This window comes from Bos taurus, chromosome 10 (genome assembly GCF_002263795.3).
Source record: "Bos taurus isolate L1 Dominette 01449 registration number 42190680 breed Hereford chromosome 10, ARS-UCD2.0, whole genome shotgun sequence".
Lineage (NCBI taxonomy): Eukaryota > Metazoa > Chordata > Mammalia > Artiodactyla > Bovidae > Bos > Bos taurus.
This window is the reverse complement of record NC_037337.1, coordinates 48,224,733-48,238,872: the sequence shown is the minus strand read 5'-3', so window position 1 is coordinate 48,238,872 and position 14,140 is coordinate 48,224,733. Positions and strand designations below refer to the sequence as shown.

At 47.1% G+C, this 14,140-nt stretch overlaps 1 long non-coding RNA gene across 1 annotated transcript; it reads left to right on the top strand.

Moving 5' to 3' along the window:
* The first annotated feature begins 2,096 nt into the window (after positions 1 to 2,096).
* LOC132346369 (uncharacterized) lies at positions 2,097 to 7,021 on the top strand. Its single transcript, XR_009496191.1, has 3 exons — positions 2,097 to 2,728; positions 4,135 to 4,350; positions 6,776 to 7,021. It is a non-coding gene; the product is annotated as an uncharacterized lncRNA (long non-coding RNA).
* Positions 7,022 to 14,140: the final 7,119 nt, after the last annotated feature.

The following is a 14,140-nucleotide window of genomic DNA, read 5'->3' as shown; positions in this document are numbered from 1 at the left end:
TCTCCTACACCATTCACCTGGTCAGCTGCTGTATTCCCAACACTACTGTCTTCTTAGTAAGCGGCAAGTGTCAGTTTCTCCCTGAAGATGCTCAGTCTCTGACTTAAGGCTTTGCTTCCCCTTCTCCATTCCCCTTCTGCACCACCCACAGAATTGGTGCATTTTTTCCCATGTATCAAAAAGAAAGGGAGGGGGGACAATTGGTTGGATCAATGACTTTGGTAAATACTTCATGCCGCATCGACAACGTCATTTAGGAAAACAGCTGAGCTCCAGGTGACACCAATACTCTCCATTAACACAAGCTCTAACACAAGGAGTCTTGGAGCAGCTACTTTTGGGCTCTTGCTTCTGAGGCTTCCTAGGGCACTGGAGTGACTAGCACATTCCAGTTTGCCCAAGGCTTTCCCCATTTTAGCACTCAAAGTTCCACAACACGGCTACCTCTTCAGTCCCATGCAACCCTGGCCAGTGAGTTGTCTTTTTGAACACCCATTATGTCTGGCTCTGTGCTCAGCATGGGAGATGGCTACAAAGATGAACAGTCTCAAACTGCCCTGAGCAACCAGCCCCTTCTAGACAGCATTCCCCTGGTGGAGGCACACGTGACATGCCCTGGAGAGGAGCCACAGGGAGGAGGCGAGCTCTGCCTTCTGAGATCTGATCTTCCCCATGTTCTTGTCCTCCTTCCACCATTGCCTCTTTCTCCTGCTGGCTCAGCTCCTGGGTCCTTATCCTCTCCCTGGAAGTGCAATTAATTCGTTTGCATGATCCCCCAGGGCTCAAGACTGACTTTCTTTAACAGACACTGCCTCCTCTCTTGGAGACAATCTTCCCAAACGCAGCCCTTGCCTCCTCCCTGTGTTGGTTGCCCCTCCCTCTTTCCAGGGCTTCCCTGGTGGTTCAGAGATAAAGAATCCACCTGCAGTGCAGGAGGAGCAGGAGACTTGGGTTGGATCCCTGGGTCAGGAAGATCCCCTGGAGAAAGAAATGGCACCCCACTGCAGTATTCTTGCCTGGAAAAGTCCATGGATAAAGGAGCCTGGTGAGCCACAGTCCATGGGGTTGTGAAGAGTTGGCCACGACTGAGCTACTGAGCATGCCCGCCCCTTCCCCCACTCATTAGCAGGCATGTTCAGCTCTAGGCATCCTCCCTGTCCCCACCAATTAAATCAGAGTCACAGGAAAGGGACGCAGGCATAGGTATGATTGAAAGCCCCCCCAGGTGATTTTAATGTTCAGCTAGGCCTAACACTCTTCTGCTTTGTTGAAGGGTAAACCGCCCAGGTGTGGTACCTAGAGGGCAGTGGTGATGCATCTTGGCTCCTCCTACCTGTGGACTAGATGACTTTGAATGCTGTGTCTTCTCACCTGTAAAAATGTGGTGAATGCCAGCATTTTCCACGAAGGGTGATTGGGAGTTTTAAACAAAATAATGGAGGTAAAAATACCTAGCATAATGCCTCAGTCCTTTACTCTTTAGTATGAATGTGTGTGTAACCCTTTTCTGACAGATGGTCTTGAAACGGGAGGGAGAATGAGGAGCCTGTGTGTCTTAAGGAGGGAACACCCCAATCAGGAAGAAGGTGAGGGAAGGGCTGCAGGCCAGCTTTGCTGATGTCACAGGTTTGGCTCAAGGATGTCATTTGCACTGATTTGCTTTGTTGCTTTTTCAGGTCACCTTCCCTCTCTGGTTCTCTCTTTTTTTTATGATTTTTTTTTTCTTTGACCCTGTTGCATGCAGGATCTTAATTTCCCAACCAGGGACTGAACCTGGACCCTCTGCAGTGGAAGTGTGGCGTCTTAACCACTGGACCACCAGGGAAAGTCCCAGGTTCTCTCATTCTTGAGGGTAAAAGTATTCCTGATGTAGAGAAAATAATGAGAAACAATGTATTTTCTAAGGAGAATTATCAGCAGGGCTCTGTTGATGGGCGCTTCTCATTTCTTGCTTGTGAGGTCATTCTTGTGGACAAAGAGAAGAAACCAGAACTTGGCCTGCCAGAGGCACCAGGCCAGTTCTGAGCTCAGTTTAATTTGACGAGCCACGAATCTTTTTCAATGTCGTCCAACATATTACAGGCACTTGATGAATATTAAACAATAACAATAACAAATCACTGTCTTCCACCTGCAGAGCCCCCTCTCAGCTCCAAAACCAGAGCTCGGTCAAGTATTTTTGGAAGGAAATTCTGCTTAGCTCCTTGTCCTCCCAACACTCTACCCAGGGCCAGAGAGCTGCTGGGCTACAGTGATTATGGACCATGGCCTTGGCCCACACTGGGTCCAGCCCCTGCAGAAGTGGGCAGACACCCGGAGAGGAATGAGAAAAAAGCACAGCAATGGCCCCAAGGATTGCCACCCATGACCAGAGACTCTTAGTCCCACAGTCAGTCCATGAACCCCACCATCAGCCAGAAGGCCTCCATCTGCCCAGCCACTATTTTGCCCTGGCTTCCCTTCCACCCAGGATGGCCAGTTCATTTCATATCACCTGTCACTTCTGATCCATCACTCATACTTGTCTGGAGAACTGAACCAAGAAGGAAGTTGGTGGTGGGTGGTGATTTCCTGGGAGAAGGGAGTGAGGTGGCTTGGGAAGTCAAGATGATACAGAGAAGGACCCTGTGGGGCTCCTGGGCACAAAAACCTTCCTGTGTCCCCCATCTCTTTGATTATAGGAAACAGGCTTCGTTCAGCCTCCATGACCGTCCCTGAGTTCCGACAGGTGGGTTCAAACAAATGCTAATTATGGAAGGGAGGGGGTTCGAGACAAGGGAGAAATAATCAAGAAAAACAACTGTGTAGCCATGGAGCAAAGTCCTGGTTCCCCATCAAGGGATACACACAACAATATCTTTGAGCTGTTTTGCTGAGACTGAGACCCTCTCCAGGTGTGAGAAGTTAGCAGTTAAAGATGGGTATGCAGCCCACAAGCATGTAGACCCCAGAATGTTAGAACCAGAAGGTTGATGCTGCTGATTCCCAATTAGCTCACCACCAACCAATCAGAAGAATGTCCATGAGCTGGTCACGCCCTCTTCGGACAGTTACTATGGAACTCCTCATTACCCACACCAGCTGGGACACACGGTTTTGAGGGTATTAACCCACTGTGGTCCCCTTTGCCTGGTAGAATAATAAAGCTATTCTTTTCTATTAATACTTCACCCAAAATTAAACCTCTGTTTCTGAGAATTAATTCAGTGTAGGGTTCAGAGGCCAGACTCAGCTTCAAGGAAGGCATCTTGCTTGAAGATGAGCATCTTGCTTCTGGTCTGCCTGCACTTTTGCATCTTGCTGAGGTTTGGGTTATGGGCATATATTATCTATTTTTTTTTTTAAAAGAAGCTAAAATTCAAATGCTTTAAAGGCAGGATGGAGAAGTTCCCTTTAAGAGAAAAGGGACAGAGAACTGTGTTCTGTTACAAAGTCAGCCACTGTGGAGGGAGGGGCATAAGACAGATTTGCTGAATTTTAGGTTCTTCTTCATGGTTAACCAGAAAAAAAAAAAAACATCCTGGTTGAGTTACAGATGGCAACGTGTGTTTGTCTTAGATCCCACCCCCTCCATGTGCAGACTTTCAAATCAAGCAGAATCATCACCCATCACTAATGAAAGTACCCCACCTCAGCCCTGTGTTTCTGCTTTCTCCCTCTGTGCTCAGGGGAATAAAGGATAGAAGAAATAATCCAAGCAGGGAGATTAAAAAAGAAAAGGTTCAGAAGAGGCAGGAAACAAGGGAAACCAACGTTCAGAGTTTAGAAAACGGAAGAATGTGTCACAAAGGAGCAAAGAAGAAGAAAAAAAGAAAAAGCCTAGTGCCCTAAGGCATCAGCTGCATGTGGGGAATTCACTGCTCTCCTGTGCACCCGGACAGTCCTCGTTAGGGGCCATCCCGGGCAGAGCTGAGAAAAGTGTCCCTCAGATTATTATCTGTGTTCTGTGGTTCCCAGGAGGGACCCAGTGGAGAGGGGCTACACGAGACCATTCAAGTAAGCAAAAGGGGCTCATCCACGCACAGACCCAGACTTTCCCAAGAAGCAGCGGGGCCACGGGACAGAAGCAAATATAACGATGATGGAGCTGCCCCCACTCTGATGAATATTTATGTTGTTTTGGGTTTCTTCTAGACCAGAAACTCCATGGGGAAATGGCCTTGCTCACTGCAGGTTCCCCCAGCACCAGCCCAGCATGGGAGAACACAGGAAGTACTAAGTAAAGCTCATCAACAGAGATAAGCAGTGGTCCGGCATCAGCAGACCTGAGGAACACTAGGATGTCTGGGGTGACTCCGCTGAGGGACCCAGAGGAAAACCCATTTTACAGATGCAAGAATGAGGCCAGAGGTAAAGCAGTCTCTACCCTTCTCCACCAACCAGCCAATGAGCGCCTGGTAGATGGCCACACATCTTGGTCACGGCTGCGTCCTCTAGACCCACCGGGACCTGACATCTGCCTGTGTCAGAGGGCCTTTAGCACATGGGGTTCCAGAGAGAAATCCAGGGAGAGGGACACAGCCAGGGTTGTCACCGTGAGCTTGGAAGGAGGTGACTGATGCAAACACAGGCAGCATGACCAATGCCAGGGAAGAGCCTCCTGAGGAGTGGAGGGTCCCCTTGGCCCTGCCATGAGCCCCACCGTACCTGTGTGCTTACTGGTTCAGTCGTGTCTCACTCTTTGCGACCCCATAGGCTGTATGTAGCCCACCAGGCTCCTCTTGTCCATGGGATTTCCCAGGCAAGAATACTGGAGTGGGTAGTCTTTCCCTTCTCCAAGGGGATCTTCTCGACCCAGGGATCAAACCCAGGTTTCCTGCATTACAGGTGGATTCTTTACCAGCTGAGCCACAAGGGGAGCCCATGAGCACCACAGATCTCCCTTTATGCAGACTTTAAGCTCCAGGCACTGGAGAAAATGTGCTTTGGGCTGGGCATGGGTGGGAGAGGCCCCAGGCTTAAGGGATTCTACCCAGGATGTCAGCATGCCCAGTCAACTAGATGGCCAGCACAGGAAACTGAGGAGTCTATGTATTTGGCTGAAGGAAAGGGTGTCACAGAACATGAGGCCCCAGAAAGCCCTCTGTAAGGCAGCAGGACATGGTCGGGGAGCGGGCTGAGAAGTTTGCTGAGATCAGAGCCAGCCAAGTTCAAAACCCACCAGAACTTGCCTCCTGGAAGTTGTGCCTTGGCTGCATAATGAGAATGGACAACCTGGGGACACGCCAGGTGCTCTCACCCAGGGAGGCAGGGAGTTGGAGGCAGGCTGGGGATACAGTGGGAAGGCCTGGCTGGACACTGCTGGCAGCCAGCCCCAAAGGGTAGATCCTCTCTTCAGGGATCACACTGCCCAGACACAACAGCTGGACACATTGACATTGGTCAGACCCAGTGAGGGAGGCAGCATGGAAATTTTTCTCCCTATTTTATGGATTTGAAAACTGAGGCCCCAAAGGGTGAGAGAAGCTGTTTGAGGCCTCCTGGCCAGCAAAGAGTAACTGGACATTCAGGCCTGGTCCCTGCCCTTCTGGAGGGGTTCTTCCCATCCCTCTGGGCCTTGTCCCCTTCATCCTGTCTCCACCTCTGTCCAACAGATACTTTTGGGGTGCACCCCTGGTGCCTGGCACTCCCTGCCCACAGAGTCACTCACTTCCCATCAGCCGCTGTGGTCCTGGGCTTAGGCCAGAGGAAAGTCCTGTGGGCCTCAGCTCAGAGTCCTGGGGAACTGGCCCATCCTCTGCCCAGAGCTTGGGTCCCCCATTCTTGAACCAGGGAACTCAGGACACAGCTCCCACACACACACACCTTCAGCCCCTGGGGCAGGTGTGGCCCCGGGAAGCTCCAGCTCACACATGCACACAGCACCCTATCGGGGGTGCCTTCACCCCACGGGTGCCAGCATAGGCCTGTGTCCCCATTACCAGACCCTGGAAGGCCACACGGGACTCCCCGACCTGGGGCTCTCCCAGAAACGTGAGCTCAGCCCAGCTCTCAAGGACAGCCCCTGACGCCCTACCATCCTGGTGGCGGGAGAAGGGGCCCTCTGTGTATCTGAAGGTCACACTCTCCATAGGGAACTTCAGTTTCTGACACAGAAGCGATGCCTCAGGAGAATGCAGGCTCCCAACCAGGCCACCCAATCACACCCAGGGCCACAGCCCCCTCCCTCACCCCTCACCTAGTTGGCTAGAGCGACGGGGTCATCTCTGAGCTCACTCTGTCACCACCTACCCCTCCCTGATGGCCACCAAGATGGGTCACCTTAGCTCTCCCAGCTCCCAGGAGATCCTGTGCCCAGTTCATCTGCAGTCCCCCTTAACTGGACCATAAGCACATGGAGGATGTCTGTTAAAGAGGATCCCGGGGGACTTCCTGGTGGTCTAGTGGCTAAGACTCCATGTTCCCAATGCAGGGAGCCCAAGTTTGATCCCTGGTCAGGGAACTAGATCCCACATGCTGCAGCTAAGACCCAGCACAACCAAATAAATAAAAAGTGAAAGTGTTAGTCACTCAGTCATGTTCGATTCTTTGCAACCCCATGGACTGTAGCCCACCAGACTCCTCTGTCCATGGAATTCTCCGAGCAAGAATACTGGAGTGGGTAGCTATTCCCTTTTCCAGGGGAAATAAATAAATACATAATTTTTTTTAAAAGAATCCCAGAAAATTTCAGGTGACAAAGAGAGGGAAGACTAGTAAGGCTATGTATTCATTGAGTTCTTTGTAGGAACGCGATGAAAAGCCCTTTATGCTCATTGATTTGTCCTGACAACAGTTCACTGATGTGGGGACTGCTCTCATCCACGTACGGGGATCAGAGAACTAAGGGAATGACACAGACAAGAAGAGTCTAGGCCGGATTCACAGCCAGGCAGCCTCGCCCCAGCCTCACATGCTCAGCCGCACGGCACAGCCCTGCTTTTCCTACCAAATAAAGGACCAATTCCCACGGGTCTTTTTCTAAAAATAAGCATGGCTCTGATTCATTTTAATTTGTGTGGCACACAGTAGGTGTTCTCTGAATATCTATAAAAGATTAATAAACAAATGACATAAACATGGACACAACAGCAAATACTGGAGGAGGAAGAAGCTAAATATACACAGTCTCTGTTCTGAGACTTCAGCAGCAACACCTCCCCCGTTCTGTGTGTGTGTTACAGACGTGTGTGTCTCATACACAAACGCAGGCGCACACACAAGTCTATGATCTCAAAGTTGAGAAGATGACTATTAATCACTTCTACAAAAAATGTTTGAGACTCCTCCATCCTTCAAGTTGTGCTTGAAAAATGTTCCCACGGTGAATTTCAACATTGCTTCTGCTAATCTTGCTGAGAGGACTAGAGCTAATGGCACTGAACCTCTGCTGTCTTTATACAGTGGCACCCGGGCTTGGTGAAGCTGCAGGAGCTGAGAGCTCAGGGCTTCTCCGCAGGCCTCCGTGGGATCTGTCTGGCTCCTGTCCTCTTCATCTACCTGTGGGAGCCCAGTAGGGCCTGAAGCGTCCAGGGACAATGGCGCCCACCTGCACTGCACAGCTCACAGCAGGCACGCACGTGGAAGGGGCTTCTATGCTCCGATTGTGTGTGTGCGTGCATGCATGCACAGTGCCTGCATGTTCCAGGGAGTCTAAAGCAGTCCCACATTTAAAGATTCTCTCATTATTCCGTTAAATACAGCCATGCATGTTAGAAACATACATCCAAATTTGGGATTCAGAGATGGATTGTTGCTCTATCTCGGCTGGACTGTGCGCTGTCCTCCCTCCTTACTTTATACACACTTTAGCCTTTAATAAATAATGAGTTTTAAAATGGGGACAGGGCTTCCCTGGTGGTTCAGTGGTAAAAGAATACACCTGTCAATGCAGGAGACACAGATTCCATTCCTAGTCTGGGAAGATCCCACACGCCGTGGAGCAACTAAGTCCATGGCCACAATTGTTGGGCCAGGGCTGTAGATCGTGGGGGCCGCACCTGCTGAAGCCTGTGCTCCCTAGAGCCTGTGCTCTGCCACAGAGAAGCCACTGAAATGAGAAGCCTGAGAACCAAAACTAGAGAAAAGCCCCAAGCAGCAATGAAGACCTGCTGCTGCTGCTAAGTCGCTTCAGTCGTGTCCGACTCTGTGCAACCCCATAGACGGCAGCCCACCAGGCTCCCCTGTCCCTGGGATTCTCCAGGCAAGAACCCTGGAGTGGGTTGCCATTTCCTTCTCCAACACATGAAAGGGAAAAGTGAAAGTGAAGTCATTCAGTTGTGTCCGACTCTTTGCGACCCCATGGACTGCAGCCCACCAGGCTCCTCCGTCCATGGGATTCTCCAGGCAGGAACACTGGAGTGGGGTGCCATTGCCTTCTCCAATGAAGACCTAGCACAGCCAAAAATAAAAGTAAAAATTCTAAAAATATCCAAGTGTTAGTCTCTCAGTTGTGTCTGACTCTGCCATCCCATGGACTGTAGCCCACCAGGATCCTCTGTCCATGGGATTCTCCAGGCAAGCATACTGGAGTGAGTTGCCATTTCCTTCTCCAGGGGATCTTCCCAACCCAGGGATTGAATCTGGGTCTCCTGCATTGCAGGCGGATTCTTTACTGTCTGAGCCAACAATCTAAAAAAGCTCAGATGGAAGAGATCCCAGAATTCTCCAGGACAGAACTTGCTCAGCACCCTCCAGGTCAAGGGTCATCAGGTGTGTCTGACTTGGCTACTTGGAGCTCCTTCCAAGGTCCTCTTCTATGGCTTCAGAATCAAGCAGTAGATTGATCTCACTCCTTCCGGACACTGATGTTCTGGAAACAGAGATCTTTCTGCTCCCTTTTTAAGAGGTTTATAAAAGTCCAGGTTACTGTAAACAAACGCCTAGTTGCTCCATTTTGCTCCCTGTGATGAGAGCCTAGCTTTATGTCCTGACACTGAAAAGCGAGGAAGAAGCTTAAGTCACTCCGCTACCCCGTGGCCACTGAGAGAACTGCACTTTCCACATGGGTCAGAAGCTGGTTCCAAAACAATGACGTCTCAGAGCTGAAAACAATTTTTTAATCTATCATAGGGATGAGCACCTCATAAAAGGGTCCACGGTAGTTATTAATTGGACCAGAAATTGCCTGTTTTCATACAATTATCCATAAATGTTCTTGCGTTAAAAGGGACTGATTCCTATCAGGATGGTTAGAAACTACCTCCAGGGTTTGTCCAATTAACTCTCTTGCCTCAAGGAAGGATATCCTTCAACCTTTCCAGGAAAAAGATATTGCTGCCATTTCTGAAGAGGATCTGGAGGGATGTCACAATCTCCTGCTAATGCACATGTGAAGGTCAGAGAGGCAGAGGTTTTCTCTGAAGTCAACCCCAAACAAGAGTAATCCCTTTCAAATCAGATTATGTGAGTTCAGGTTGGAGTGTCAGCACTTACTTGCTCTGAGCCTTGTTTTTTTCATCTGTGAAGTAGGAGGGCTCCAGAGTCATGCCTAACGGTGGTATCAAACAACATGCGTGCAAAATTATGTTGTAAAGCAGTAAGTGCAGTGGAAACTAGGCTCCCGGTCATTCTAATCAAATGTTGCAAAGTGGAAGAAGTATTTCACACAGGGGCAGGTGGCTCAAAATTAGGTCCTCAAACACAGAGCCAGGAGAAACAAAGAAGTGGAGAGACATTTATCACATACCCTTCTGTTTATAAAGCATGCAGAGTGGGAGCCCACTTATGAAACAGTGACCTGTTAATTAGAATTCTAAGTCAAGAGTAATCACCCTCACCCACAGCAACACTGGCAGGGGGCAGGGAGACCCAGGGGCTCCGTGACAGAGGGCTTGCCCTGATCAGGGAAAACATCTGTTCTTGATTTTCTGGAGTTCTGGTTTCAAATATTCCAGTCTATTGCTCCCATAAGGACATATGTGTTTGGAGGGGTCTGGCAATTGGGGTGCAGGAAATATAGTCCTCGAAGCCCTGGAATCTGTCATAATTCACCCCTGCAGTGCCCTTCTGAAACAAAGAGAGACAACTAAAAATGAAAAACCCTCACTGGGGTTTCTGAAATCCCAGTCCTGAAGTGCAGGGCTCTCACGGTCTCCACCCTCACTAAGGAGTCTGAGGGTGACCTCTTGAGGAAGCAATGGACCCCAGGCTGGACCCAGAATCCTCTCAAGTCTGTAGCTGACCCCAGCTGTCTCTTTGGACCAGGACGAGTAAAGACCCCTCCTTGGAGCACGGGCACAGCTGATAGCTGGGCGCCCTCTAGTGGATGATGATGGGAAGACCGTCTGGAGAGATGCAAAATGAAACCTAACCCCCCACAAGCCAAGTTGAGTTTTTTTCTCCCAGATTTTCTTTCCTCCGCTACAAAATTGCCAGCACACATCTGCTTCCACGTTGACTGGCAAGCAGATTCCGGTCCCGCCTACGATCCAGTCCAGGGAACGACCTTCAATTCATAACAAATCACAGAAATCTTGGAAATTTTTCTGAACGGCAGCTCTCTCCACCTCCAAGAAAAACAATGAAGTTGGGTTTGGGGAAGGCTGGCTCCCTTGATGTGTTTCTCACATGGTTCTCCTGGTTTAGGGAACTTTCAAGTCTGGGCATTTAATCCAGGCACAACTCTTTCAAATAGGAGGTCTGAAAACCGAGACAAATAGTGGCTGTTCTTTTTAAAACACATCACTTCATTTGCAAAGCGTTTTGGTCTTTTTATTAGTCCCTTTAAAGCATAAAATCCACTCTGCCGCGCACACCCATTCCTGTGAAATAGATTCCAATAATGCTTCAGGCAGACGCACTCTTCCTATTTTGTGGGCATGCACGGAGGTAAGCCTACATTTTCATGGAAGTTTAAAATTGTCATCAAAATGGAATTATTTATATGTGTTATTAATCTTTGTTTATATTTTTACAATTACTTTTTTCATGGTTTTTCAATACTGATACAACCAATTAAATGTAATAACAGTATTTGAATATGGATAGTTAACAGGAATATTGGATCAGATAAGATCAAAGACCACTGGGATTTCATTATTAGTCATCTTATACTTGGTTCCTCTGAGCATTTAAGCACCTTGTCAGACTCCTTACATACATAATCTTGTTTAAACTTCCCAACACCTCCATGAAGCAGGATTATTATTTCCATTTTATTGTTAAGGACACTAAACAGAGCCACAAAATGATCGTGCAGGGATTCACACCACACCCGTCTGGTGGAAAAGCCTGGGATCTTTCCACCCTGCTTTACTGCCTCCTTTGTAAGTATTATCACTGCTGGTAAGGACAGCCTACTTCCAAAGTACCCTAAACCAGAGGAAGCCGACTGAATAAAAAATATTTTTAAAGACAAATAGAATTTCAACTCAGAAAAGTCAGATTAAAGTAATGCTTAATCTGACCACAACGGCATGAAACTAGAAATCAACCACTGAAAACGAAATGAGAAAAAAAAAATTACATGGAGACTAAACTACAAGCTACTAAGAAACCAATGGGTCAACAATGAAATCAAAGAGGAAATTTAAAAATATTTACCTTGAGAAAAATGACAAAATACAAATATACAGAACCTACAGGATGCAGCAAAAGCAATTCTTAGAGGGGAGTTCATAGCAATATAGGCCTTCCTCATAAAACATGATAAATCTCAAATAACTAACTCGGCCTGAAAGAAAAAGAAGAAAAAGCAAAACTAAAGTCAACAGAAGGAAGAAAATGTTAAAGATCAGATAAGAAATAAATAAAATAGAGATTAAAGAAACTAGAAAAAAATAAAAAAACCAAGAGCTGGTGCTTTGAAAGGATAAAAAAAGTTGACAAACCTCTGGCCAGGCTCACCAAGAAGAAAAGAGAGAGAGGACCCAAATAAACAAAATAAGAAACAAAGGAGAAAGAATAAACAATACTGCAGAAATATAAAGTAAATGCTTAGAAGGAAAAGATTGCAGTAATTACATTCAGCAAAATGTTCTCATACAAAGGTGTCTTTAGAAATGTCCTAAATAGTATCTCCAACCCAAATTACACAAACACACTCGGAAACTTGAAGACCAAAATCAAACAGTACACAAAACACCGGTACGTATTCCCAAGAGGACACAACATCCAAATTCACCAAAAGCCCAACTTTTAAATAACAGATTTGAAAACATCAACAAATGCTCTTTGCAGAAAGACAGCTTTGGCTTTTCTTTGGAGCACTTACTAAAACATTATAAATAATGTAAAAATAACTTAAAATAATTAATTAAACTTCACCTTTCCTAAAATTAAATGCCTCCAATCTAAGGGCCTGGCTGCTTGATCTGGGAGGAATTTCGTTAGCATTTATAAACTGTCAGTGTAACTATCTCTTCAAGAGACACTTAGGATTATTTTAATTCAAGAAGCCAATTCAGCATTTATAAAAGGTAACTGTCAGTATGCCCATCCATTTTCTTTTTGTATTAGTAAGACTGTGCTTCCTAATTTAATTCTGAAGTGTACAATTCTTTAGACTAATGATAATTATGCATATATTAATATATGTTTATGGCAACAAAAGAGAAACTATTCTCAAAACTTCAAGAGCAATGAAAATAATGTCATTAGATCTGTTTCTTCCTTACCTTGGTGCTTCTCTTGGCCAAATGGCCCTTATAAGCAGAGACTGGTTACCCCTGCATCCCCACCCAGCACAGGATTTGACCAATGGTTGGGGCTCAGTTTCTTTAATGCACCTGTAATAACAACTTCTGGGGTGCAGGTCTGATCCCTAGCAAGGCCTCTAAATATCACCAAGGACAGACATACCTCCAAGCTTATTGCGATCTGGCAATAAATAAGGGCTTTCAGAACCAAACTGTTTGGTCCCCATCAGGTGGACAGGCTCAGAGAGGTGAGGGCAGCCCCGAGTGCCCTACCCAGGCCTTCCCACTGCACACTGGTGCTTCCCTCTTAGGCCTGTGCAGCTGGGGCCTTGAGGCATGCCCACCTCCCAGAAAAGCAGCATTTTCAAGGTAAATCCCAGCAGCTCTTCTCTTCTACAATGGCTAATCAGCTGCCACGTCCTCTGAGTGGGGCAGTCCAGGCAAACACAACCAGCAGTGTGATGGGCCTTGCTTCATGTCCAGGTAGGTGAGTGCAGAGTGTCTTCTCTTTAGTGGCTGGCAACTGGGAAAGGGGGCAGATTTTAAAAGGGGGCATTTCAGGGAACAGAAGTGAAAATCAACACGTACAGTGACTTTCCCAGTGGTCCAGTGGTAAGACTCCAGGCTTCCACTGTCGGGGGCAGAGGTGTGATCCCTGATTGGGGAGCTAAGATCCTGCATGCCGTGTGGTATGGTCAAAACATAAAATAAAAATAATAGTGAATGTCTTTTTTTTTAAGGGCAATTGAATGCAGGTCATGGAGATTTGTCAGCGTCACCCCTAATCATACCCTCCACAAAGGCCTTGTGTTGGGTTGGGTCTCGGGACTGGGACTCCCATTTGGATGATCAGCCCATGAAGGCAAGGACCACTGTGGAAGCAGACGTGCAGCATTTCTTTGCACCCTATGTCTTTTGTCCCAGGAAGAATAAAAGACACGGCAAGCTTCCTCATAGAGCAAATGAGGGGAAGATTATCTTTCTACAGGAAGCCACATTATCCGTGTTTATCTCTGTTTTGACAAAGAAGTTGAATCAAAAGCAAATGTTTCTAGAAGCAACAAGCTAACTACCCAAAGCCTTGGTTTCTTAATTAATTAATCAGCTCAGCCCAAAGACATGTCTGTTTCCAATATGTGGGTTCTGCTTGAAAGAGGTAGATATTTCTGGTGGAAATGTTTTAATCAGTGGCTAAACTGAGATAAGCTTGGGGCTGGGCTGCCAATGGAAATACTAATGAAGGTCCACAGAAGGCCAGAAGTTTTCTGGATTTGAATCCAATTCCAGTCAGACCATACTAGATCCAGAAAAAATTTCTTACCCAGAAAACCTTCTTAGCATGGATCACTGAAGTGATTCAAGCCAGGCCTGGGCTCTATCAATGAAATTAAAAAGTTAGGTAGAGCTAATTAAGAGGATAAAGTATCATTTAAATTACCTTTCAAGCATTTTCAATTACTTTGGAAGCAGCAATTGACAACCAATTGCTATATGAGATATGAATCAACTTTTATCTAATTCAT